We start from the raw sequence: 27,575 nt of genomic DNA on the forward strand, positions 1-27,575 counted from the left end.
GATCACACTGGCCTTTTAAACAATGCCACAGAGCCTTTCTGCCCTAATCTCCTCCCTAAGGTCCCACCTGCTAGCACTGATGTAATGGCAGCCAATACCCAAGCACTTAAAAACAAAATTAGAGAGGACAAAAACTCTGAGTGTTTTGCTAAGTCAAAAGGCTGTTTATATGTGAGGCTGAGTGTGCAGGGGAGAGGGAGAATGGAAAGGGAGGAGGGAGAGAAAGTGAGATGGTGGAAGGGGAGAGAAAATATAAGAGAGAGAAAGAGGGGGGAGAATAACCAGGCCTTCGGTGGATGAGACCTTTGCAGGCAGGCACTCTTTGGAATATAAGTTCACCCCAGCCTCATCGGTACACACCCAGAAACAATGTTTAACCAACTATCTGGGCGACTCATGGCCCAGCCCCCTTAGCTGTAAACTTAAACATCGTGCTCTCATTTAGAATCTGGACAATTGCTCTCATGGCTGTACCTCTCTGCCACTCTCTTTCCTCCTGGCCGAAGTCTCCAAGAGGAATTTTCTGACACCTCCCTGCCCAGATTTAAAATCAAGTCAGAGACACAGAGGTGGGAACTGAAGCAGAGGCCCTTGGAGGAGTGCTGTTTGCTGGCTTGCTCCTCATGGCTTGCTCAGTTTACTTTTTTATACAGCCGAGGAGCACCTGTCCAGGGGTCGGACATCCATAGTGGGCTGGGCTCTCCCACGTCAATCATCAACCAAGAGAATGCCCAACATACTTAATCGGACAGAGGCATACGGTTTCCTCTTCCCAGATGGTCCTAGCCTGTGTTAAACTGACAAAATAACAATTCCCCTTTTAACTGGATTCCCTCTTTGAAGGAGGGTTCTAGGTTATCTTTTAGGTAAGGTCACACTCTGAGTTACAATGACTCTGAGTTACAATGACCATACAGATTCTAAGAGATGGTTTTCGGGTAGCCTCTGGAAGGCTGTGGTGTGCCCTACAAACCTTACTCCAGAGGAACACTGTCTTGGTTACTTTTCTGCTGCTGTGACAAGCACGAGACAAAAGTGACTCAAGGATGAGTTTATTTTCATTCACAGTTTGAGGGTTTCGTGGACCATGGCAGGGAGGGCCTGGTCACAGTTTGAGGGTTTCATGCAATACACCAAGGAGGGCGTGGTCACAGTTTAAGGGTTTCATGGACCACACCAGGGAGGGCGTGGCCACCATTGAGGGTTTCATGGATCATGACAGGGAGGGCGTGGTCACAGTTTGAGGGTTTCATGGACCATACCAAGGAGTGCGTGGTCAGTTTAAGGAGTTTAAGGACCATGGCAGGAAGGGCGTGGTCACAGTTTTAGGGGCTCATGGACCTCAGCAGGGGAGGCCTCCAGCTCAAAATCCTCCTGCCTCAGCCTTCTAAGTACTAGGATTAAGTTTTGTCCTGTGCGGCTGGAAGGCATTATTTTCTCTTTCAGCGTCTCTCTTCTCCAGGTACAGAACCCTTTTTCCTTTTAAGATATCTACCCCATGGCAGCCTCAGTCCCCATGGTACATGTAGGACTTGCTTCACCTCTCACTCTCTACCGCCACCGCACATGATTTCACATAAGACTTCTGTCCAGTCAATGGGTACATTTCATTCATTCTTCACAGTGATTGGTCTAGGTGTTGACACGTGACCAATGCTGAGCCAATGAGACTGTAGGAACTTGTAAATTGGAAGCTTGGTGTTCTGAGGACTACTGTTGCACAACGAATCAAAACCAAAACCAGGTGAGAGGCACAAGGGGAAACTGATGCTAGCTAGGATAATTATTCTCCTCTGCATGGAGCAGGTCTTGAAGTTCACATCAACAGCATCCCTTCCTTCCACTTACAATATACTTCTTTTTGGTGTAATGTCATTGTGAAGGGTGGCTGTTTTGCATCCTAACGTGTTCTAATTAATCAATGCGACTCCCCCACTCAAACCCCTGCCTCAGTAGCTCCCCAGTGGTTCCAGGAAGCCCCCAGTAGGAAAACTTCACTAGGAGTGGAGAATTTCTTTCAGGTTTTCTTCCTTGTTTCCAAGAGTCCGATTTGAAGCCTCAGTGGAGAGGTTTATAATTGGTCTGTGTGAGCAAGGGGGCCGGCTGGTGAATGTGTGCCAACAAATAACTCAAGCAGGCAAACCGCCTGGGGACTCAATAATGATGTGGAAAGGCCTAAGATTTCTGTAAAAGCAGGGGTCAGTGAATTAAAATCCTCCCAGGAGCGAAGGGCCTCTGAATGCTTATTTCTGATAATCTTATTTATGTCCCGGGGTAAGTAAATCTATCTTTTGTTTGGTATTGTTCAATTCGCAGCGCTGTTCGTAATTAAAGGGGCGGGGAGTGGGGAGATGAATGAGTTCCTTAATTGGTTCTGTTCTGTGTGACTCCAAGTCAGAAGAAAAGGGCCCGGGGAGGGTAGCCTGCTCTGCCATGAGCAGCCAAGGATCAAGTGGCGAAAGGAAGGAAATACATCGTCATTAGTGTGATCAATGGGCACAAGTGGGGCCTCCTAGGCTGAGTGAGGTCTTCCTGGAACACGGCATTAAAAAAAAGAAAAAAAGGGCAAAAACCAGAGTAAATGTCTGGTTTCAGAATCACCCCGTCAAGGAGGAAAGATCACTCACTCACAGTGTTCCTCCAACCATGGTTTTGGGAGTTGGGGAGATAAGTCTGCAGCTGGCCATATAACCCTTACTTTTGAGGACAGATTATAGAAAGAGGTCCGTGTATACAAATGAAAACAACAGAAGCTAGCTCACACACAGTACTTCCTCTAGGACTGGATTACACTGAGGACAATCACACATGAGTGCTTTTTAAAAAACATTATTTATTTTTATTTATATGAGTACAGTGTAGCTATCTTCAGACACACCAGAAGAGGGCATCAAATCCCATTACAGATGGTTGTGAGCCACCATGTGGTTGCTGGGAATTGAACTCAGGACTTTTGGAAGAGCAGTCAGTGCTCTTAACCTCTGAGCCATCTCTCTGGTCCCACAGGAGGATTTTTAAAAAGATCTATTTATTTATTTATTTATTTATTTATTTATTTATTTATTTATTTGTGGGTTGTGAGTGCAGATGCTAATGGAAGCCAGAAGAGGGCGTCAGGTCCCTCAGGCTATATGTAACCTGCTTGCCGTGGGTGCTAGGAACTGAATTCGGGTCTTTCGGAAGGTCAGGAAGGGCTCTTCATTGGCCTTTCCATGGCCTCTGCATCAGCTCCTGCCTCCAGGTTCCTGCCCTGTTAGAGTTCCTGTCCTGACTTCTTCAGGAAACACTGCGGTGGAAGTGTAAGCCAAATAAACCCTTTCCTTCCCCAACTTGCTTTTTGGTCACGGTGTTTTACTGCAGCAATAGAAACCCTGACTGAGACACCCCTTCGCCCCATTCCCACCAGGTCACTGGTTATGAATGCCTTTTAGCCCCAGGTCTGATGCAGTCGGTGTCCAAGAAACAGTGGTTATTATTCTCCTTATGAACAACACTCTCCAGGAAGAGGCAGCCTCAGCAAACTCCATGCCTGCTGCAGACATATTCCAGGCTGTTCTTCCTGTGGGGTGATTTAGGCTTCCTTTATGAACAGAGACATAAACCAAACTAACATATCCTGCAGACAGAAGGAGGCTGGCATGTCTTCAAATTGGTCACTAAAGCGTGTCCTAAATTGGGAAGAAATCAAAACAGATTGCATCTAATTTCTCACAGTTCCAAGCAAGAAATTACCTTTTTAAGTGAAACGCTGTGGCTCTCAAGCTGTTTGCAAACACAAGGTTTGTGCTCATGTGTGTGTGTGTGTGTGTGTGTGTGTGCGTGCACACACGAAGTGTCTTGTCTTTGCTTGGTTTTCTGAAGTAGGCTCTCTGCCCCATGAGGATAGCTGGGTTTTCAGGGATGAGAGGCACAAGGAATCCGATTGTCTCGTCTCCCATGTTACTATGAGCTCGGTGAGCCTCCGTCATTCCACAGATGGGTGAGCATGCTATTAAATGCAAAGCCAGGGGTTTCCAGTCCAGCCGACCAGGGCTCACATCCTGACTCTACGGTTGTGTGTTCTACCACTGTGGACCCTGCTTTTACATCCTGGAAAACCAAGCAGTTTACTTCCTAGGCTCTGCAGAGGTCCCCTAGAAGCTGTGGATTCAGCTTGATACTGCTGTGGGACACCTTCATATACAATTGAAAACTCCATCCCTTCTTCTGAAAGATGAATCTGGGGCTGTGGTCTGTGGCTCGCTATGAAGATGCAGGCAGGGACTTTATTCCTTACTTTGCCTGTGTGAGGCATGCAACCTGCACAGCTGTTCACAGGGTCCATGGATATGAATCTAAGCCTCCCACTTTCTTTACCCCTTCACATTCTCTCTCTTTTATTTAGTTTATGTGCATATGTGTGTGTATGTGTATAGCACATGTCTATATGTGATGGTGGTAGTTGGGGGGCAGACACATGCCACACAGACACCAGAAGAGGACATTAAGTGTCCTGTTCTATACTCTTTGCCTTATTCCTGAGATGGGGGTCTCAGGGGAATCTGAACTAAAAATAAATATCTAGGGTGCTGGAGAGATGGCTCAGTGGGTAAGGGAGCTTCCTGTGCCATCGTGGGAACCCGAGTTCAGATCCCAGCACCCACATAACAAGCTGTGGTGTGTAATCCCATCTCTGAGGAGCACAGGGACTGGAAGGCTGCTGAGGCTTGCTGACTGACAGACTAGTTAAAAAACACACGCACACACCCATGAGTAAGGGGCTCACAGAACAGATCGGCTGCCCGCAAGCTGCAGGGACCATCCTGTCTCCACGCCCCCTGTGCTGAAACTAAAGACCTGCACCATCACACCTGGGTTTCACAAGGGTGTCGGGACCTGAGCTTAATTTCCCAGCCCCAGAATATGCTATTCCTAATCCTGACATCACACAGTGCAGAGCACCGTTTTAATCCCCATTTCATTTGTGAAGAAACAGAGGCCCAGAGACATTTCTCAGGGTGCCAGCCAGTTATTTTTGCTTTATGCCTCCATGGCTTATTTTTCTTTCTGCAGAATATTCTAAGATAGCCAGGCATGGTGACACATGCCTGTGACTCGGTTCTTGGAGGGCTCAGGCAGGAGACACTGGCGTCCTAGGTGAGTCTGAGCTATGGAATGAGACCCTGTTTCAGCTTTCTTTACTCCAGGTTAGAGAATCCACACAAGAGTGATGATGTGTACATCTTAAAACTAATGTTTGGTTGCAAATGGAGTATTGGATATTTTAAATGGCATTTCCACACCTTTTTTCCTTGCTTATCTCCATTCCTGCTGCTGCTCTTTCTTGTCCCTTCTTTCACCCCGTAGTTAACCCGTCCCCATGCCTCCTCTCGTCTATCATCTGATGTCTCTTTTCTTTGCGAGTTACTCCTCCCATAAGAGTTCTTCCACCTTCTGCTCGGCTCCTTTTCTTCTTAGGGATTAAGCGCATCTTGAAGACCCCTCCTGAGTAACCATCCTTCCCTTTCCAGCGCGCTGTACAGTGTCAGGGTGGGAGTCATTTTCCACATTCTTAGTGCCACAAATAACACATCTTCCTAGGCTAGGAAACCCAGGCATGAGAAAAAGGAGTCACACTGCACAGAGAACCCTGGGAACCTGCTACTGTGTTTCCTTCCTGCTGAGTTGTCCGTGTGTGTGTGTGTCCAAGCATGTGTGTGTCTGGGAGTATATGTGTGAATGTGTAGATCTGTGTCTATGCATGTGTGTATATGTATATTCATGACTGTCTGTTGTAGGCATGTACTTGAATATATAAACATGCATGCCTGTGTATGTGTCCATGAGTGTGTGTATATGTGTGAATGTGTGTATTTGTATCTATGTATATGCCTGTGTGTGTCCATGAGTGGTTGTGTATATGTATATATGTGTATTATATATGAATGTGCATTGTATATATGAGTGTGCCTGTGTGTGTTCATGAGTGTATGTGTATATATGTGTGAGAGTGTGTACTTGTGTGTGTGCCTGTGTGTCCATGAGTGTTTACATGTGTGTGCTAATGCCGGGCATCAGTTCACTGAACCCTTGGGAGAGCTCAGAGCTTGCTCCTTCACCTCCCAAGCTCCTGTGTTGCTATGACAATGACTCCAGATAGAAGATGAGATTAAGGGGAAGTTTTTCTTGGGGCAAAGTTCAGGTACACCTTGGTTCCCTGGTGTTCCTAGCATCCTTTCAGATTTTTGGCGCTTCCTGATTTTGGCTATGTCTGCAACTGTCTTTCATCTGAGATGCTCTTCTTCCTGTGTTCTGGGCTTGAGCCCCTTTCGTGCCTGGCACAGCTCTAAGAGACAGTGATGGTTGACTGTGGGGGTGGGAGACATAATGGAGCCCAGGACAGACAGCTAAAGAGGTCCCTTCTCTGGGCTCCGTTCTCAGCCCCGTGGAAGAAGAACAAGGCCAACTGCTAAGGCCTCTGTGAGGATGAAACAGTGACTGATATTGCGAACCTACCACAGCGCTCTGTGAGTGACAGCTGTCACCACAATCCCCTCTCACCTCTCCTTCTTTGGAGCCTCCTGTGACAGAAATGCTGCGGGAGTCATTTGTGGGAGGCAGAGAAGAACGAGGCCTCTTGCCTCCTGATCCTCTCATTCTCTGACCCCCAAGGGGAGCGGTTTGCTGACACCTTGTAGCCCCTCTTCACCTCTGTACCCCTCAACTGTTTCCTTCCAGCCATGCCCCCACCACACCCCTACTCCAAAGGCTTCTCTTGTGCTGCCTGTGCCCTGGACTATTCACTGACTGACCCTACCTGCCTTTGGGGGATTGGAGGTGAGGTGGTATGGTGTCAACAGTACAGACTCCAGGAGTAGGTGAGAAACCCTGTGGCAAGATCATCTGAGCGCTGCTGTAAGCTCCTTTAATACCCTCTACCTGCACTTTTATGGTCCCAAAAAAGCATCTAGCAATCCTTTGGTCTCTCAAGCAGTCCTCAGTTAGGTCCTTCTGCGGGAGATGCTTTTGTGGCTGCGCCCTCCCCCCCCCCCCCCCCCCCAGCATTTACACAGAGGTGGCTCTGCCCTGTTCCTGCTACACTCTTGCCCTTTCGCCTTTCCTAGAAATGGTTAAAAGTAGAAACATCACCATGACTGCAGTTATGCATGATGGGACCTCTGACCAGGTCCATCCCGTGGATTGGGACCCAGGTTCCCGCCACTGCTGTGAAAGGGGGTCACACGAGTAGCTGTGGATGAGCCGAGGTTCCTGCCTTGCTTTTGTCTCCAGAACAGCCCAATGGATGAGGAGAGTCACGCACACACCCGTCTACAAACCCACTTTACAGATGGAGTGATGGGCTGAGATGAACTAGTGGGCAGAGAGCCAATCCAGAGGAAACCAAGCATGCAGCCAGCGAGTCAGACATTTGTGGGAATTGGGAAAACATTGCACCTGCCCCACTGGAGACATGGACGTTAGATTTGGTTTTAGGTATACATCCCAAGTGCTGTGTATGACTGCATTCCCCAAGGACCCTCTGGGAGCATGAGACAGGGAGGACAGGAAAGAATCTCTGATAATAAAAAAACAAAAACAAAACAAAACACGTTTTTTTTTTTTTTCCAGCTCTGACATTGTCTACATGGTGTAACTCTGGCTTTGTACCCCCAGAATATCTTCAGTTGATAAATGACACAGGCATATTTTAGCAAATTCTCTAAGAGAACCAAGACTGTGTGAACACAACCTCAAGGAAATGGGACCATGCCAGGGGTCATGCTGGTGAAGATGATGACAATCATGATGGCAATGTTGACGGTGGTAGTGATGTTGATGGTGATGCTATAGATTATGGTGATCTTTTTTTTTTCTCCATATTTTAGATGAGGAAACCAAACCACAGAAATGCAAGGTGACCTTCCTGATGTCACACCACAGCTGCTAAGAGACAGAGTTGAGGTTCTAACTCGGGGAAATGGAAAGTTTACTCCATTTATTTTATCTCTCTCTCTCTCTCTCTCTCTCTCTCTCTCTCTCTCTCTGTATCTATCTATCTATCTACCTATCTATCTATCTATCTATCTATCTATCTATCTATCTATCTATCTATCTATCTATCAGGGTCCTGGCCTCTTTCCTCCAGATCCAAAGAGAAGTCAAGGCACAGGCTCTGCCCTTGTGGACTTCCCCACTGAACTGTGGGTGAAACACAAGTCAACTGTGTGCGCCCAGTGCTCTCCACAAAGGAAAGGAGGCACATGGATCAACATCGCTGTGTCTCAGATCTCACGTTAGTTTCTCAGTATCCATCTGAGATCTTCGGGTGTACGCCCCCTCACCCGGAAGCCGCAGAACAGCGGTGTGATTTTACCCCTGGCAGCATCGTGGCCGAGGCCTGAGCTCAGGTGAACAACTCTTATGTTTCCAGGCTGGTGCAGAAGCTGCCAGTCTCTGCTCTCAGCCCCACTGGCTTCTCCAACCCTCCCCTGAGGTTTAGCTTCCGGAAGAATGAAGGACAGACGCTCTTCGCCCATCACCATCCACCCTGAACAAGCAGGCTGAAGGTAGCAAATATGGCCTTCCTAGAGATGGCAGTTCCCAGAAGCCCCTTGTCTGAGGACAAGGATGCTACCTTCCTGCCCCTGACCCCGGGCATTGTCCAGCGCTGAGCTGACCATGTGACACCTTTAGGATTTACCTCTGAAATTCTACTTTAGCATTCCTTTGTACAAGCAGTTCAAAGCAAAGCCTGATATTTGCCCATGGCCTTTTAGACGCGGTCCATACGTGGCACATTCCCTGAATAATCTGTATGTGGCACCAGCTACTTCTGTTCCCACCCCCACAGCTCCTGGACAATGACCAGATGGGTCCTTCCCGACTCTGAGTGGATGGAAGACAGTCTGATTTTTCTCACTGGTTTGTTTGTCAGTAAGAAAAATGTCTTTGATGTCTATCATGGTTTTAATCTAAAATATGTCCCTAAAAGGGTTAAGGCTCTACTGCCAGCTCATGAGCTTTTGAGAGGCAATTGGATATGAGGGCTCTGGCTTCTAACTTCATCAACAGATCCATCAGTTTCTGCGTTTATAGATGAACAGGCTGTTATGGTATGGGCCTGCTTAGAGGAAGTCAGTTAATAGAGATGTGGTTTTCCAGGGGATCTCTTAATCTTGGACTCTGATTTTCTGCTCCCTGGCCACCACGAGATGAACAGCCCCATGGTCTATGTCCTAAACTATACCCGCTACACCATGATGCTCTGCCTTGGTACAGATCCACAGAGCCATGGCACCGGTCAACCATGGGCGTGAATGTTCTAAAACTAGGAGGCAAAATGAATCTCCTCTCTCTTTAGTTGATCACAGGTACAGATGCCTGATGCAGGAATGCCTGTGTGCTGCCACAGAATTACTGTTGAACCGTAATCGTGTCCTGCCCACTGCCCACTGAATGGCCGGAGCAACTCCAGTGTTCACTTGCTCAGACTTGCTGCAGGCAGAAGCTACAGTGGGAGTGCACATGGCCCAGAGTGTTGCTCTTCCCAAGGGATGGTGCTAGCCTTAGATTCCCTCCATGCATCCAAGGGCACTTAGAAAGGCATGGGGAGAGAGAGAGAAAAACAGTGTTTCTATTTGCTGAGACTGTGGGGGCTGGGAGCATCAGGCTGTCTGTCACTCTCTCTTGGAGAAGTTTTGTGAATGTCAGTGCCCTCTTTGTCAGTGAAACATGATAAAAAAACTTTTGGGGTACTGGCATGGGGTGGGTCACCTCACCTCCAGGAATACTCAAGTTGCCATGTGAATGCTGCCTTTTGCATGTTAAAGAAGGCTTTCCTCTGGGACTTTTCAAACCCACACAGATGTCCACACCCCCAAACAGAATGGGATTGTATTTTTCAATACCCCAGGTCATTGCAGGGTATACACCCGCCAATGCCTTGGGGTGCATAAGTCTCTCAGCCATGGTTCACTGGCACTAGAGCCCCCCTCTCTCCATCCCTCTCCCTCTTTCCATATCTTCAGAGCTGGGTATTGTGTCTAGTACCCTGTTCATGCTAGGCAAGTGTTCCTGCCATTAGCCAATGCCCACTCTCTGTATCTACCCATGATGCATCTGGTTCTTCATAACCCATATCCACAGGTTCTCATTACCCCTCCAGAAGATGAGGCAAAGTGTCTTACATTTCTCTAGCTCAGCTTTTTATATTCTCTCTCTGTCTCTCCCTCCCTCCCCTCTCTCTTCCTCTCCCTCCCCCTCGCCTTCTCCCTGACCCTTTTTCTCTCTTACACAGAGAATACTAGCTTTTGCTGATGGCAGCCCACCTCAGCCAGTCGTGCATTCCTGGTTTCCCTGGGCAGGAGTATGACTCCAATCCACAGGTGTCTCCAGTCTGTAGATGCACAAATCAACATTTCCAAGTAGCCTCAAGACTCCCACCACTTGGCATCTGTGAGTGGCCCATACCCTATTGCTACCTGGGGCTGGGGCTGTGGATAGACAGTCTGGCCTGTGAGAAAATGTCTCCTTTCATCCCAGGCCACAAGTTCAGCTTGAACCCTCACATGCCCTAAATACAATGTAAAACTGAGATGAAACCCATTTCAGCCACCTTCTTTGTCAGTCATCCTGGGAGTACTTTGAACATCTGAAGATTTGGTATTTGCAGCGATTTCATTCTTGATTTTCTTAGTGAGCCCAGCGCTACGGAACTGCTGTGTCTCGTTTTAACACAGGCAGTAGAGATGGTCACTCCTGCCCAGGTTCATACATCAGTGCTGGAAAGCCAGCATCCAGTTCCCCTCTCTACCTCTGGGCACCTGGCTGCTTCCTCTGAAGATGAGGAACACAGCCCCTCAATGTGAAATCACCCCTCCCTAAAGCAGCCATCCTCCAAAGGCTTATGGGAGTGTGTGGATGAAATCCCCAGCTCCTCGTGCCTGAGTTAGGATGAAATCCTTCACCCACAGCGGCAGATGGCTTGATGACAAACATTTACTTGGCTTTCACCTCACTTCGGTATCCCATCCCATCCCAAGTATGCGGTTGTTTCTATCCTTACCCCTTCTGAAGAGACAAACCAAGACATGGTCTTTCTTACTTATGCTGAGCTGCTGGCCCCTTGAATACCGTCCATCTCCTCCTAAACTTGGTGGAGAGTTATCATATTTTTTTTCCATGCAAGAAGCAGGATCAGATGGCTCAGTTTAATGGTCACAGCGTCATGGCCCCCATCAGTCCCAAACCATGTCTTTCTTTTGTACATATCATTCTCCTTCCCAGTGGCTGTCAGTCACTCTGCAGCCACCACTGGCCTCAAAGTACATCCGACATGTCATTTCCTTCAAAGTCAGGACCATAGCTTTGGGTCATTTGGTCACTGGTGTCTCTACTCTCTGTCCAGTCTGCTGTTTGTCTCTCTCTCTCTCTCTCTCTCTCTCTCTCTCTCTCTCTCTCTCTCTCTCTCTCTCTCAATTTATTTTATGTATATGAGTACACAGTCGCTGTCTTCACCAGAAGGGGGCATTTGATCCCATAACAGTTGGTTGTGAGCCACCATGTGGTTGCTGGGAGTTGAACTCAGGACCTCCAGAATAGTAGTCAGTGTTCTTAACCACTGAGCCATCTCTCCAGCCCCCCACCCCACCCCATCTCTGTTTTCAAAATCATCCCTCTTACCCATACCCAGTCCCTTGATTCAATCCTGGGTGCTGTTTTCTTCCCTAGCCCTTGTCTTTGACTTGGCATCGAGCTCCATCGGCCCAGAGAAACACTCTTCCTGTCATAAAGGATGTTCTCCATGGTTGGTACCATGGCTGTCTCTGTACATCTCTCTAGGTCCTTAGCTAGTGCACAACGTCTTTTGATCCACCGGTCAGAATTTGGAAGCAGTTGCACACTAGCTGAGCAAGCCTGTCGTCTGTCTGTCAGGGGGACGTGATGGCTGCCGGATATCTGCTAAGTGAGAAGATTTTAATTGTTCCCAGGCTTGTCGCCTCCACCTAATTTCCTCTAATGAGCACACTCGGAGCAGCAAGAAGAGGCGCGGGATTGGATGGCAATTCAATCCCTCGTAATGTCAGATGGATGGCAGTGCTGCTCCCTGGTATTCCATTTGCCCGTGTCTGGGAGCCGGTCTCCATGGATGCTAATTCAATTACACGGAAACATAGAAGGAAATTGTCAGCCAAATTGCTGCCACGCAGCCCAGCTGTACCTAGCCCACATCCCTGGTGTTGTTTCCTGCTGACTCAGCAGCAGGCAGCCTTTTCCAGTTAAGAGAATGACCAGGGGTGGGAAAGCCGGCAGGGTTTGGGTGGAGGCTCGGTTCTATTTGGAATGGTTACTTTGTTTCTTCACGTAACTTCCCACCTCAGATCCCTCAACAGAAAGGAGAAGTTTAAAAGCTCTCCTTGCTTGCTTTCTCTTCCCCCCAAATCCTTTGATACTTTTAATTCATCACAACCAACAAAAGATGCAGGAGATATTTAAAAGAAACAGTAACATTCTGCTTATAAGCCTTGTTTGAACACTGAGCCAAACACTACACTAAGCAACAAGACTGTCATTGAGTGAAATGGGGGGGGGGGGAGATCCATGGCTTTGGTAGTTTATCATCTGGGCTCCCTTTTCTTTCTTTTCATTTTTGGGACATTTATTTATTTGGCATAATACTGTAGCATATGTGTGGAGGACCGAGAACAGCCAAAAACCCCAGTAGTCAGGGGTTCACACCCAGTGGCTGTAAATGAAAGAGCAAGTCTGAGAGTTGTTGCTCTTCAATAATTAATGGCTTGGATAGAGGAGAGGCAGGCCATGCATGAAGCAAGAACTTCTGTGTTCATTATTCTCCGTTCTTCTTCTCCCTCCCTCTGCAAAGTCTTACATTTGCTGCTACAAAGAAGCCCTTTGAGAAGGACACTAAAGTGTCTCTCCAAGGCAACCATGTATGACTGGCAGATTGCATGCCACAGAAGACTTAGTGAGAATGATCCCATCGTAGCTGCAATTGATCCGTGTATTTATTCGAACAATCCTTGGGCAGCCGGCAGCGGTGCATTGCTTCAATAAAATGAAGTGTCTAGTAGGTGATGTGCATGCTGACCCCCAGTTAGCTCTTCCTTCTGGTCCGCATAACCTATGTCCCCATCCCTTAGTGACTTGCTTCTAATGAGTAAAACACACTCAATGTGGTGGGATGTCACTTCTGATAGCAAAGGAGGGAAAGGCCAGCATCCACCTGGCTGTATGTGGTCCTTCCCTCTCCCTCATTCTGAGGAAACAAACAGCCGCATTGTGGATGACAGTATGGAAGGCTCCCACGGCAGGGAGCTAGGAGCATGTCTGGAGCACGTTCTCTGGCCAGCAGCTCCAGAAGAAGTAGAATCTTCTTAACCACGACCACGTGAGGAAGCTTGGAAGATCACCCAGCCCATGTCAAACCCTCAGATGAGACGGAGAGGCCAAAGCTTTTAAGTTCAGACTCCATTTTAAGAGAACCTGACCTAAGTTTGAACTCAGGTAAACTAACAGGCTGGTACCTAGCATTAGTTTCCAAGTTGGCCCCCAACAAGCTGAGCCTAACTCCAGTCTCTAGGCTAATCCCCAACAAGAGCAGAATTTCCAGCAGTTATTCCTCCCACAAACCTATACCCCCAGGTTACAAGCCCACCCCTTACCTAATGACCACCAATGCAGAGGGGAGCGGAAGTTAAGTTTATGATATGACTCCCAGCACCAGCCAATTATGTTAAAGGCTGCAGCAGCTTTCCAATTAGATGCTTGCACACATGTTCCCTGCTTGCTGCTTACTATAGAGCCTTGCCCTGATAGATATTCAGGGCTCTCCCACCACCAAAACTGTCCTGCATGATGGTGATGAATTGGGAGGGCCCGAGCTAGCTGGAATAGGATAAAGACCCTGCTGTGAGTTGCATCAGATTGGATCCTGTGTGTATTCTTGGGTATTGCTCCATTTCCCTGCCACAACAAGACCACAGCCTCAGTAATGCCCGGATAGAAACCTGGTAGGAGACCCTGAGCCAAGGGACCATAGTGAACCCATACCTAGCTTGCCACCTCACAGAATGTGTGCGGTAATGAATGCTGTTCCTTTGAACCACGAAGATCTGAGGGAAATTGGCTGCACGGAGAAAGGTAATTAATTAGTATATCTGGCCAACTTTGGACAATTAGAAGCAGGGTTCTTACAGACAGGCACTTTCCCTAGATCAGTAGTGTGGTGCTGGTGTGTGGGTTGTCTGTCTCCCTGTATCATCTTTCAACTTAGACATCTGGAGAAAAGGCTTTGGTTGGTTTTTGTATGTCTCCACCTCTCTTTCGGCATGCTGTGCAAAAGTCTGAAAGAACAGGAGAGGAGAGGTAAGGGGCTGGAAAAGGCTCACCTGACTACCACCACGCCCAGGATTGCTATTGGCATTCTCTGAATGGGAGATACTTGAAGTTTCTCTTGTATCCACAGGTGGTCAAAGCCAACTCAATTATTTGAAGTTGATCTTCGATGACTTGTGCCTGTGCTGTCCCCTAAGGCAATGGGATTCAGCAGTTCTGGCTTGGCACATCTCTCCCAGATCCATAAGCAGGTAGTAGATGCTGTCTGTCTCTGACATCTGTGGGCTGTTCTTTCAGATCTTGGACTCCAAGTTGGTTTCTACGCAGCTGCTGGAGTTAGGGCGAGATTGCCCCATGTTTTAGGTTCCGTGACATGGACTAGCTGTTTCTTCTGCTTCCTTTGCACTTTTTCTGAAGTGTTCATAGGCTCTAGCCTGGCTAGTTCATACAGTTTTCAGGCTGCGGTTGCTGACATACAAGGAGCAGCCTAGCAAAGGGGCAAGAGAGCTGCTTGGAACCCTCCTTATCAAGCTCTGGTTAGGGGAAGGAATCTCTCTCCCATCTCCCCTGGGGGAGGAGGCTCACCTCACTAGGACCCCTTGCTCCAACAAAGCCTTTGCCTAGTTTGAATCTAGAACCTTTACATACTCTGAAGGTGGGTGTTGGACCAAAGATCCTGTTATGCCCAGTTCTCGGGAAACCCAGGAGAACGCCAAGAAGTGCAAGTCCGATGTAATAACCAAGAGAGTCTTTTATTTCTACGAGTCTGACTCAGATCGCAAGCCCTTTCCCACCACACAGGTTAGGAATGCAATGCTCGGTCCAGGGGCTTAGAATATTTATACACACATATGCATAAGGAAGGCTCCTTGAACTTTGGGATTACATGACTGAGGAGATGAAGAGGGGAAACCATTCTTCAAACCTGATAACGTTTGTTCAGACAGTGAGGGCAGAACCGTGCAGCTGCAAGGGGGGGACCCTCCTGACCTGGGAAGTAACTTTATAGTGCTGTCAGGAGCTAGTGTATTTTTACAAACCTGTCACAGCTGTCTGGGAACACTTAATTGTCCTTTTCTCATGGTCCAAGCAAGGGCCTCTTGTCATTTCAAGGATGTTGGTCCTTGTTTCTTTCAGGGCAGGAGCCAGCTGCACCGGAGACTATCAAGGGGAGTGTTAACTTTGGTGATACAGAGCCTAGAGTATGTTGCTTTTTGTCTGTTCCCAAAGCTGACATTGTCCTCCTGGGGGATGGGGGGTCCTCAGGGGGCAGGGAGCACTACCATGAAGGGGGAGAAGGGTAGTGGCAGTAACCCAGCGCCAGGCTGGGTCCTTCTCCAAAGGCCAGAGGTGCCGATGAAGGGGGAAGGGAGGGGAAAGAGTGTTAACTTCTCTAACCCCACATGGCAGGGAAGTGCAGGGGCACGCTCCCTGTGTCCCTTTAACCCCAAGTTATTTTCACCCAGATCCTTCGCCACGCCTCTGTCTTGCTTATCTGAACAATCCATCACTCTTCTTGAATACTGTTCTTTGCCCGTGAGGCTTGAGCTGAAACTAAGACTCACATCACTCCACTCCTGGAAGCCTCGAGCACGTGGTCACTTTTGAAGACCTGGTGCTGGTTGGCTGTGTTTAGGTTGTCCTGGGAGACTGCGCTGACAGAAACCTTGGATTTAGGCTAGCCTTACGTTCACTCAGATCAATAGACTATGTGAGAGGTACCTCAGTCCCGTTGTGAGTAACTGGGAACCAGTTAATCCATGATTTCAAAGGTCTTTCTCACGGAAGCTTCCTGCTGCACTCGACAAGAGATTTGTTACACAGCATCACAGTGGCTCAGGATAGCTGATGCACTTGTGCCAAAACAGGAAACCAGAGAGTGGGCTTCGAGCCGAGGATCCCCTCGGATTCCATTAGATCCCAGATGACAATGTAGGATGCCCGCATGGGTTTATCCACCTCTGTCCTGATGGGAAGATTGTTTTCTTTTGGGGGGTACACTCAGCTTCCTTCAGGACAAATTCCTTCTGGGCAACTGTCAAAACCCTCTAGAACAATGTAGCAAACCTGGACTTCCTCTGGCAGCTCCTTAGGGTGACTGAACCGTGGATGGAAAGTGTGCGAAGTGCTCACCCATCGACAGTCCTGGAGAAATGGAGAGCTCTGTCAGTCCCATTAGCACCGTGTCTGGGTGGCTTCCACACCTTTCCAGACAAATCAAACATGTGGGCTCCACGTGCAATGGAGAGAGAGATGCGTTTACAGAGAGTGGCATGTGCATGGGAGCCCAGTGAATACCACACACCAGGCCCAGCACACTGATGAGGAGAGCAAGAAGGGTGGACTTTGTCTTTACTGAGAGGATTTGGAGTCAAAACAATCATTGCTCGACTCCCAATTGACTCATCATGGTCGTAGTAATGAGAAAACTAATTTCTAGCAAGTGATTTTTATTAGCCAGGCTCTGGGCTAAGACGTTTAAGAAAACAATCTCATTTCATCCCAGACAGGGAGTCAGAGACGATGCCCACTTGAGTTTCTGATATGTATTGAGTGGGTGCGGTAGTTCTGACATGTTTAGTGGGCAGGGGAGTAAATGACAGTCCCGTGAGGTTGGGGTATTGGTTTTCATCTTCCAGGTGAGGAAATGGAGGATTTGTGGCTGTCCCAGGTCCCTGTGAATGTTGCTGGCGGGGAGGTAGCTTCTGGTGTTTTTATTTTCTTCAGTCCTGGCATCTCTGGGGTTTCTAGGAAAGGTTTAAATATTAGTAGTCCAGACTTCAGTTAGGGCTGCAACTCACTGGTTGTGTGATTGGCATGCACAAAGCCCCAGGTTCAACCCTCAGCACCGAAGAAATAAACTAATAGTAGTCTCAGCATCATGGGCTGCTGTGGTCATTACGCAAAGCAGACCGGGTAAACCAGGACATTGCCTGGCACAGGCTGATGGTGTGAATGCCAGGCTTGGATCCATGATCTGATTTCTGGTTGTGTGCGTATTGTGTGGGGGCAGTGTGTAGAAGGGCCACATGGGAAGACCGGAAGAAACCTTGTGGTACCCAAAGCGACATCTTGGTTTTCCCACTTGATTTCTGCGTCACCTATTCCAAGTCCTGTAGCATCAAGGTTGTGTCATTTACGGCATGGAGTTCTCCTTACGCTGGGCTCGGGCTTCCAAGGAAGCAAGTATGGGCACAGGAACCTGCTCATCGTGAAAAACTTCCATTCAAGAAACACCATATGCTTGTGCAAATCAATCAACAACGTTAGGTGGGGAAAAAAAAAATCAAACCTCTAGCAGCACACACTGTCCCTTGTTGGATTGTTTTTGAGACACAAGACAATGTGTACTGCTGCTTGGTATTTAGAAAATGGCTTGCAAGAATATTGACTAATGAGTCAGATGACTGAGCTCAAATGGGGTGTGAGGCTCCATGTGAATCAGTTCCTTTAATGCCCCCACACCGCATGGGGCAGGTTCTGTTGGAACTGACTCGTTTTTACAGTGAAAGTTGAGATACAGAGGTTAAGCAACGAGTCTAAGGTCTAAGCTCTACAGTAGAAAGGTTAGCTTTCTTCTCAGACGACAGACGGTGAGAGTGGGAAGAACGGAGCCACTTAGATTGAGCTAGGGCCAAATCTGATGGATCGTGAACTCAAGATTCGGCATCTTCTGGCTTGAAGAGCTCTGTGTGTGTGTGTGTGTGTGTGTGTGTGTGTGTGTGTGTGCCTCCCCCCACCTCAAGCATAAGCACATGTATACATATATGTGAGGATGAATTTGCCCATGCATATCTGGTGTCTTTCTCTGTCCCTCTCCACCTTAGTTTTTGAAACAGAGTCTCTCCGTGAACCTGAGCTCACTGCTACTGAGTCCGTCAGATCAGCCTGGTTCTGCTCCCAGTGTTTGAGTTATAGGTGAGTGTCATGATTTGCATGTGCTTGGCCCAGGGAGTGGCACTATTAGAAGGTGTGGCCTGGTTGGAGTAGGTGTGGTCTTGTTGGGGTGGGTGTGGCCTGGTTGGAGTGGGCATGGCCTGGTTGGAGTAGGTGTGGTCTTGTTGGGGTGGGCGTGGCCTGGTTGGAGTGGGCATGGCCTTGTTGGGGGGTAGGTGTGGCCTTGTTGGAGTGGGTGTGGCCCTGTTGAAGAGGGTGTGGCTTTGTTTGAGTAGGTGTGCTAATATGGATGTGGGCTTTAAAACCCTCATCCTAGATGCCTGGAAGCCAGTCTTCAGCTAGCAGCCTTCAGATGAAGATGTAGAACTCTCAGCTCCTCCTGCACCATGCCTGCTTGGATGCTGCCATGCTTCCACCTTGATAATAATAGACTGAACCTCTGAACCTGTAAGCCAGCCCCAATTAAATGTTGTCCTTTATAAGAGTTGCCTTGGTCATGGTGTCTGTTCACCGCAGTCAAACCCTAACTTGGACAGTGAGCATTACCCTGTCCAGCTTTTATGTGATGCTGGGATCTGCACGGGTCCTTGTGTGAGTAGAGGAAGCACTTTAGCCCAGCTCCCCAGCCCAGGGTAAATAGTTTCAAGTATTCCCCAATATTTGTGAACAGTTATTTCCAAGATCACCCTTTTGTTCTCACGTGTTTGTGTGTGCTCTCACATGTATTTGTGTACATGCATATATGTGTGTATGAGTGTGCAGAAAATGAAGGTTAGCACTGGAAGTCTTCTTTGCTTATTGTATATCTTATCCATGAGGCACTGTATCTTAATTGATCTCAGAGCTCATCGATACGGCTAGTCTGGTTAACCAGTTTGCTCCAAGGACTCAGTTTCAACCTTTGGAGCAGAATCCCAGGCAGATTTTCATGCCCACCTGGCATTTCCATGGATCCTGGAGACCCAAACTCTAGTCCTTATGCTTTGGAGGTAAGTTACTCTTAAAGGGGCTGTCAGTCTACAGAACAGAGGAACTGGTCCTTCAGTAGTACCTACAAAGGGGATCACAGCTGTGGGGAGAAGATTCCCCCACTTTGGGCAGTCATCAGTCACCTACAACTCTCAACCTAAAGGGCCCGGCCCTGTGAGCTATTTTCTGTTCACACTGGCCTGTCATCTGGGGCTCTCACCCAGGCCAGCCATATTGCTGAGATGACATGAGTGTGGTTTCCCAGTTATGTCTAGAAGACACGATCTCACAGCAGACTTCTTGGCAGTCCGGCTCTTACAACCCTTCCACCCCATCTTCTGCCGTGTTCCCTGCATCTTATGTGCAGGGGCCGTGTCATTAGATGTATCAAATGTGGCCGGCCCCTCATACTCAGCTCTTCTCTGTGTTTTGATCAGCAACAGTCAGTGACACCCCCACCCCCACCCCTAATGCCCAGGGAACCTACAGATGCACCTCCTCCCCCTCTGCCCTGTGAAGCTTCAGCAGTGAGTCCAGATATTCTGAAAAGGAAAAAAAGGAGGGAGGGCACTGTGGTTTTATCTGATTGCGGAGCACTAGAGGGGAGATTGCCTTTGTGCTTTGATTGCCTGCGCCATTGGATGCCACGGATTTGTTCATGGATTCATCAGTCCATAGAGGCTGGGGCAACAGCCATCGCAGGCTGCTGATCCAGAAAACAGGGAAATGTGGCTCTCCCGGCAGACCCATGATGGGTTTTGTGGCAGTCCCAATGCTTAGAGTCTAGAGAAAACCGCCACGTTCCCTCTGGACTGGTTTCCTCCTTAAGCCATCATATTCAATTTGTGTCTTAGTAACCATGGCAAGGGAGAGTTAAGGAAACCTAATAAGAGTCCCGTGGGAAAGTTAAAACTTTGGGATACAAACAAAAGAATGGGGTTGCTGTGTGGGCAATTCCCCTTGTGTGAGCAGTAAAGATCTTCTATGTGTTGAGCCCTCCAAGCCTCTCCCACCTGAGCAGTTCATGTGATCGCCACAGTAAAGAGGAGGCCGGTGGGGAGGGAGGAGCAGAGTCTCTGGGAACGTGTCCAAGGTCGCTCAGTTCGGGGGCGGTTGGATTCTGACGCGAATCTGCACCCCAGGCACCTCCCTGACTCAGTATTGTAGGCAGGTGATGGGCAAGGGGGCCTTCCTATGGAAGTCAGCGTGTTTTTGAGCGAACAGCAGTGTCTGAGCAAGATGGTCCATAAGTAATCCTCCCAAAATTCTTTGGGAAGCTATTTCACCCAGAATGTCAAACACCTTTAAAAAAAAGAAAAGAAAAGAAAAGAAAAGAAAAGAAAAGAAAAGAAAAGAAAAGAAAAGAAAAGAAAAGAAAAGATCTCCTCAAATCCTACTTACTGTCCTTCTTAGAGTCAGACAGATGCCCTGTGGCATCTGAGCATGCGCGCTCTGGTTTGCAGTGTTTACTTATTGCGTGTGCGTGCGTGTGCGTGTGCGTGTGCGTGTGTGTGCGCGCGCGCCTGTGTTCATTTTTGGTGTACGGGTTTGTGTTTGAATGTGAAACCCGGCCGTCAGGATGTCTTCCTCCGGCACTCTCACTGAACTTGGGGTGCACTGCTTGTCTGGACTGGCTGCTTACTGAGTTCTGGGGACTGACCTGACCTCTCTCCATACCCCTATAGCTAGGATTACTGATGTACACCCTGCCCTACCCCTGCTCTGGCATGGGCACTGGGCATCTGAAGTCCTCTTGCTTCTGTGGCAAGCAGGCAGGCCTCCCTGACCCCAGCCATCTCCCTGGCCTCTCATTATTTTTCAGAGGAATCAAAAGTTGTGTGGAATTAAGACATTCAACGGGAGCATACCAGATTAAATAAATGAACAGATAGGCAAACCAAGGCATTACAAAAGCATCTCTCATGACCCTTTACTCCATCCCCCTCTGAGTCTATATTGGAAAATACTCACAGGGCTTGCCTTTGGTGTCAGAGGAATGCTTTTAGGCAGTGGTGATTGGCAGGATCCTCATGATAGATGTTGCCGTTGGCTCTGTTGTTATTGTTATATGTGTGACTCAACTAAATTCAGGCAGAAACTGTTCTGAGCACAGAGCAGTGGCAAGGGGCCACTGTTAACTATACAAGGTGGACAAGGGTCACTGGCATGGGACTAGGCTGAGGAGGGTCCTGAAGAAAGGTCAAAGAGGCGCTGACCTTTGATAAATGCCCATCCTGGGCCAGGCACTTGTTAGACTGTGTCTTGTACTAGTTACACAGAGTGTCTAATACTGCCCCCAGAGCTCAGAGAGGGTGGGTCACTGGGTCAAGATTGCACAGCATGCAAGTTATTTAGTTCCAGAAAGCATACACACACTTGTTCTCTTCTTCGGGGCACTTGCTTCTTACAAACACCAAGGTCAAGAGCGGGCCCGCTGACAAGGAGAGGCTATAGGAGCTTGCTAGAGTCAGTTGCTCTTCCAGCCCAGCCTCATCTTGTAGTGCTGCTGGAGTCGGAGTGCAGCCTGCCATGCCCCTGTCCTTGGTTCAGTCTCGGCTTGCAGACTCTGGGGTGAGTTCGAGGGCCTTGGCTTTGCCTTGGACATAGGAGGTGGGCTCATGAAAACAGTACACACTGTCCTGGTCTGTTGCCTGTTGCTATAATGGGGTATGTACAAAGGTAAGCTTTGGCTGGGATGGCATTGGGCAGCTGTCTCTGTCGAGGGTCTCGCCTGTATCACGACATGGTGGGGAACCAGGGACCGTGGGAGGGACGAGATGTTAGCCTTGCTTTGTAACAACTGGTAGTTGCAGAAACAAACCCACTCCCCGACCAAGGAATCACATGACTTCCCTTGACACCACTGGAAGATCTCAAGTCCCAACATGAGATGGGAGGGGACAGACTACATTGAAGCCCTTGGGAGCAATGGTAGGTAGTGAAGAGACCCATCCCTACCCTCTGTTCTGCTGGGCGTGGTGGCTGATATTGACTGTCAACAGACCCTTTGTTGAAAAAGAAGACCTCTGGGCATTTTCTAGGCTAGCTTAACTGAAGTGGGAAAGTCTACCTACACTGATGGTGGCACTGATCCATGGACTGGGGTCCCGGATTAAATAAAAAGGGAAACCTCGAGGAGAACCTTAACTTTTTTTTTTTGACTGCAGATGCAACATGACCAGCTGCCTCCTCCAGCTCCTGCACCACTGCTGCACTCTTGAACTGTATGCCCTTGAACTGTGTGCCCTTGAACTGTGTGCTCTTGAACCATGAGCCCTTGAACTGTGAGCCCTTGAACTGTGTGCTCTTGAACCATGAGCCCTTGAACCATGAGCCCTTGAACCATGAGCCCTTGAACTGTGAGCCTGAGCAAACTCTTACCTTTAAGTTCCCTTTGCTGGTTATTTTGCCATAGCAACAAATAAAGTAATGAATCCACTGGGCAACCTCACCTTTCCAGGGTTCATTTTCTTTCTTGGAAAGTGGGATTATTAGTGTCCATCTTGATGAGAACTTTATGAACTTACAAATAGTATTTTTAAACGTTTAACCATCATTATGCAGAGTTATTTATTTATTTATTTAGAGAATTCAAAAAGCACCGGTGTGGCAAGACAGCAGGAGCACCCACCCATCCTGGAGCTAGGAACACAGGCCAGACAGAAACCTGTGTATTTTGGAGATCCACAGAAAAGCACTTCTATATTTCCTTTGCCAGATTAAAATCAGTTCCACCTTAAAATTCCCCTGTGAGAGTGTCTGAAAAGGTGGTATTTAATTGATCATAACATCCTCGGACTCTCAGGCAGGCTCCTTCTTCCTCTTGCTCATCACTGCTGATTGCTTGAGATATTTTTATGTAAACAGAAGATGGCTCCTGCATAATTAGAGTCAGATACCTCACACACACACACCCCTGCTTCCTCTGCATCCTGCCCTGTCACCCACCTTTCAGTGGAAATCAGTTGACAGTCTGTGCATTTGCTGAGCCCCTGAGGGAACGAGGGTGCTGGCCTAGGACCCCAGAGGGCACTGACTGGAGACACTTCACTCAGGGCTGTGAAGGCTGCAGAGGCAGGGATGGCATTCTGCAGCAACCATTTTCCTTCCATCTGTTTCCTCCTCCTCCTCGTTCTCTGCATCCCGTCTTATCCGGTTTCATCTATCAAGAGAGATCCTCTTTCCAAACTCAGCAAGCCTGTGCCCCATTCTTGATTTTCTGCTAGGTAACTCTGGGTGAGCTAGGGCTATGCTTCAGGTAGGTGTAGTCCTACCATCTGTGAGGCAAGGATCTCCTGCTGTGGTGGTTTGGTTATGCTTGGCCCAGGGAGTGACACTATTAGGAGGTATGGTCTTTTTAGAGGAAAAATGTCCTTTGTGGGCGTGGGCTTTAAGACCCTCATTCTAGCTGCCTAGAAGCCTATCTTCTCCAGTTTGCCTTTGAAACATCTACTTTTAGGTCCTGCCTGGATACTGCCATGCTCCTGTCTTGATGATAATGGACTGAACCTCTGAACCTGTAAGCCAGCCCCAATTAAATGTTATCCTTTTAAGAGTTGCCTTGGTCATGGTGTCTGTTCACATCAGTAAAACCTTTACTAAGTCACATGCCATGGTAGCTTTCTGTACAGGGACAGGGTTGAAACCTGATCCCAGCTTGGACTTGCTGCATTGATCTCTATAGGCCACATGAGGACCTGAGTGATGTAACCAAGAGCAGAGAGGGCATTGTACAGTTGTCTTCTCCACCCTCCATCTCTTCCATAGTGCTGGGCTTAAGGTGCCCTGTTTGGGGATGTTCCCATAGATGAGGAGATTCATGAGGCCTGAGGACTGACTCTGAGTAGCTGAGAATTAAGTCCTTTGGGACATGTAGCTCGGAGCACTCCCTACCCCAGTCCTTGCTTCCCAACGCATGGCACGAGAAACTTCAGCATAGCTCTGTTGCTGTTCCAGAGGGAGATGGTCTCATGACCATCAACCTGCCTTTCTCATATGATGGGCCCAGGTCCATCTGAAACCATGAGCCCAAATAAATATTCCCTCCCTTAGGTTCCCTCCTTATCTAGGGGTTACCCCCTCCCATCATATAAAATAACATATAACATCTTGTTTTGCACCGAAGGATAAAAAATGGGCCATGTTTGCTCTGGCAGTGAACTGGAGGTGATTGCGGTTGATGGAGAACATACAGCCTTGGGCATTGTTAAGGACTTTGCTTCCAGGTGTTCTGAGCTGGTTACATGGCAACCAATGCTTATTGCAAAGAGAGAGGGCTGGTATCATTACCACGAAGAGTCACTTATTCTAATGAGAAGGCTATCACAAAACAAATCCGGTGAAAATAACTAAACGTTGCTGCCTATTGGGAAAGAGCAGGCTGGACTTCCATTTGCTTTGTTATAAGCTAAGGTTTCGCCAAAATAAGATTTCTCAAGAGTGGCCAGCATGCTACATTTTGTGCAACCATGACGATGGATGTCTGTAAGTGAAGAGAGGCATTAAACAACGAAGAAATAACTCACCGAGAGATTCATGCCTACTTTCAATTTTCCTTTAGTCCTTCTAGTCATGGGAAAGCCTCAGTTTCAGCACTAAGGTGTCCTTAATGCATCTGAACACTTGCTAATTCCCCGCCCCCTTTTCACACAAGGCAGAGGCATCAGCAGGATCAAGGGCCCTTTGTAAGCCACAGCATTTGAGTTTGGAAGCACCATACTGCTTCCTTGTACTTCCTTTGCAATTGCTTTCTGTTTGTGTAAGTGGTTCTGGCTTTCCCACTGATGATCATATTGTAGAAGTTTGATCTTGAAGTACATTAAAGTACCACAAGTCAACCAATCTAATACTATTCAATAGAAAACGCATAGAGCATATACAGAAATGGCAGAGGACAGGGATGTCAGGCTGTTCTTCTGGGTACAACCTGAAAGCCTCTCTGTGGTTTTAAGAGTTAGTCATTTGTAAGTTAATTGCAGATGTGTGTGCTTTGTTTACCCAATGCAATGGTTCTCTTAAACTGTTCTTCTTCCAGATGTATCCACTACTCCTGTCTTGTTAGAATTGCTTCACAGTTTCTTTGTGTGAGAAACTCTTCCTGGACCTTGCAACACTGGATACTAGGCTGATACTTGCCGAAGAAATGTTTGCAGCCAGGAACTAGAAGGGAAGGGGCTTCTAGTTGTTAGTGATCGAAGACCTAACAAAGTCAGAAACGAGAGAGGAAGGATGATATATTTATGGTATATTTTGATTCATAAAGGTTGACAGTATGATGTTGTCCAAGGTTTCATTTTTTCAACACTTTCCTCAGACCTGCCAGCCTTGGTGTCTGTGTCATCTGGAGAAAGGGGACTTGACAGCATCCGAAGAAACAGGTCTCACCTTATGTATTCCAGATCCCAGAGAAGAGAGCATGTTTGCCTGCTGGGAGCCCTCCCTAGCCTTTTGGGGGTTTGTAACTACAGTGAAAGGCAGAGTTGGATGAGAGCCAAAAGACTGGTGCTCTCTGGCCTTGTACCTCTCTCTAACTGTACTGGGGCCTAGATGCTGATGGATTCTGGAAATTTAAGAGTCTCATGCTTATTGTGTGACTGAAAACTGCTAGCTTTTCTCCTTAACTCTTTTGTGCTAGGAGAACTTAACCCTGTGTGCTTAAATAAGCACTGGGGGAAACTAACTCTTTGTTTACTGTTCTGTGCTTCAATAAACGCTACATTACCTTAACTCTTGATGCTTAAAAAAGTGGGAGAATTGCAAAAAGAATTTATCACTAGTGTTCCTTTCTCTTGGTGAGTCAGCCAGAGCCTTTTGGGGGCCAGGAGAGAGGCTCAGAGCTCATTAACTCTTTTAAAACCAGAAATAACGGTAGGGAAAGGAGAGGGGGGGAGGGGAAGGGAGAGGAGGGGAGAGGAGGGGAGGGGAGGGAAGGGAAGGGAAGAAGTCACTCACACAGACAACACACACACACACACACACACACGGGTTAAAGCAAAAAATAGCTGCACCACCTTTCTTTATTGCTTTCCTCCTCTTTATAGCTTTTTAGACAAAAGGTTTTATATGTAAGAAAAAATCAGCTCATAGATAAAATGTTACATAAAAGGGGAGTGACAGAAAGGATTCACTAACAAGTTCAAAACAGTGTTTCAGTCTGTAAGTTCAAAGCAACAGTGTTCCCATGCCCTTGCCTCGTCATAGTGCACACCTGTGACTTCATCCTTGGCCCTGAATGTTTCTCTTGGAACGCAGATTTGTTCCAAGCCTATTTCTCTTTTTTAGTGTAATTGTGAAAGCCTGTCGTAGTCTTTATCATGCAAGCTTTACTTACTATTTATGAGGAGGAGGCACATTCTTTTCTTTAGTCTAACTTTATGACATCTTTCTAGCAAACCAACTAAAACTATCTTAAAGCTTTCTTCCCAAATTTATTAGAATCAAGTCAGGAATTCTATGAAATCACTGATTTATCTAAGCAACATGAAAGTTCATGAAAGGTCATCTTTATGCTGATGTGCCGGAAGTCTACTCAATAGGGTAGGCTAATGCCCAGGAATCCGTAGGCTATGTAAATGCATATCAACAGCAAGAAGCAATCCTGGAATGAAGTCTCTTAGGGCCTTGCCTCTCAGAGCTCACCCATTACAGACCATGCAACACACAGTAGGTCACCTCAAGGAAGGTCACCTGCTAACCTTAGCCTTTTTTAGATGTCTCCTGACATTTGCCCCTACATGCCACAGAAAACCCTGGAGATTCACTCCAATTGGACCCTTCTGGGTCACACATCAATGCTGGAAAATGTCAGTAAAGAGAGCGATGAAATTCACTTTCTGGCTTTTCCTTAGTCACGTGGCTGGTGCCTGCCCCCACACACCCAATACCACTTCTCACATGAAGTTCACGACTTCTTCTGGCTTGTGCAGTCTTTTTGTTCCCCTTTTCTGTGATGTCCACTGAGGCATGTGTGTCTGTGTGTGTATGTGTATATGGGGTTGTCCATGGGGTCCACAGGTGGGCACTTATGGTCATGAGCTGTCTAATGTGGGTCCTGGAATCTGAACATCGATAGAGCAGGAAGTGCCCTTAGCCACTGAGCCGTCTCTCTAGCCCTCCTCAGTCACATGGAATCCACACTGAGATTTCTGAGAAGACAGTCCACCTAATGGCAGCTCCTTCACAGTGATGCCTGTGAGCTGCAGTTCTGTGGGCCGAAGAGATATAACATCACTCCTGTTTTGTGGTTACAGAATTGGGAGCCTGAGTTTCAACTTAAGAATCTGTGCTCTGTTCACTCTCACTTTAGAGCTCCATGATAGAAAGCCTAAACTAAAATATTCTAAACTTGTTTCAATTGCCTATGTACAGGCCAGTGA

General features: G+C 47.7%; 1 long non-coding RNA gene across 1 annotated transcript; it reads left to right on the forward strand.

Annotated features, from left to right (window-relative positions):
* The first annotated feature begins 2,165 nt into the window (after positions 1-2,165).
* LOC110293907 lies at positions 2,166-7,580 on the forward strand. The gene is made up of 3 exons (XR_002377890.1): positions 2,166-2,274; positions 6,718-6,894; positions 7,270-7,580. It is a non-coding gene; the product is annotated as an uncharacterized LOC110293907 (long non-coding RNA).
* The last annotated feature ends 19,995 nt before the right edge of the window (positions 7,581-27,575 follow it).

The sequence above is a fragment of the Mus caroli genome, chromosome 5 (assembly GCF_900094665.2).
Source record: "Mus caroli chromosome 5, CAROLI_EIJ_v1.1, whole genome shotgun sequence".
Lineage (NCBI taxonomy): Eukaryota > Metazoa > Chordata > Mammalia > Rodentia > Muridae > Mus > Mus caroli.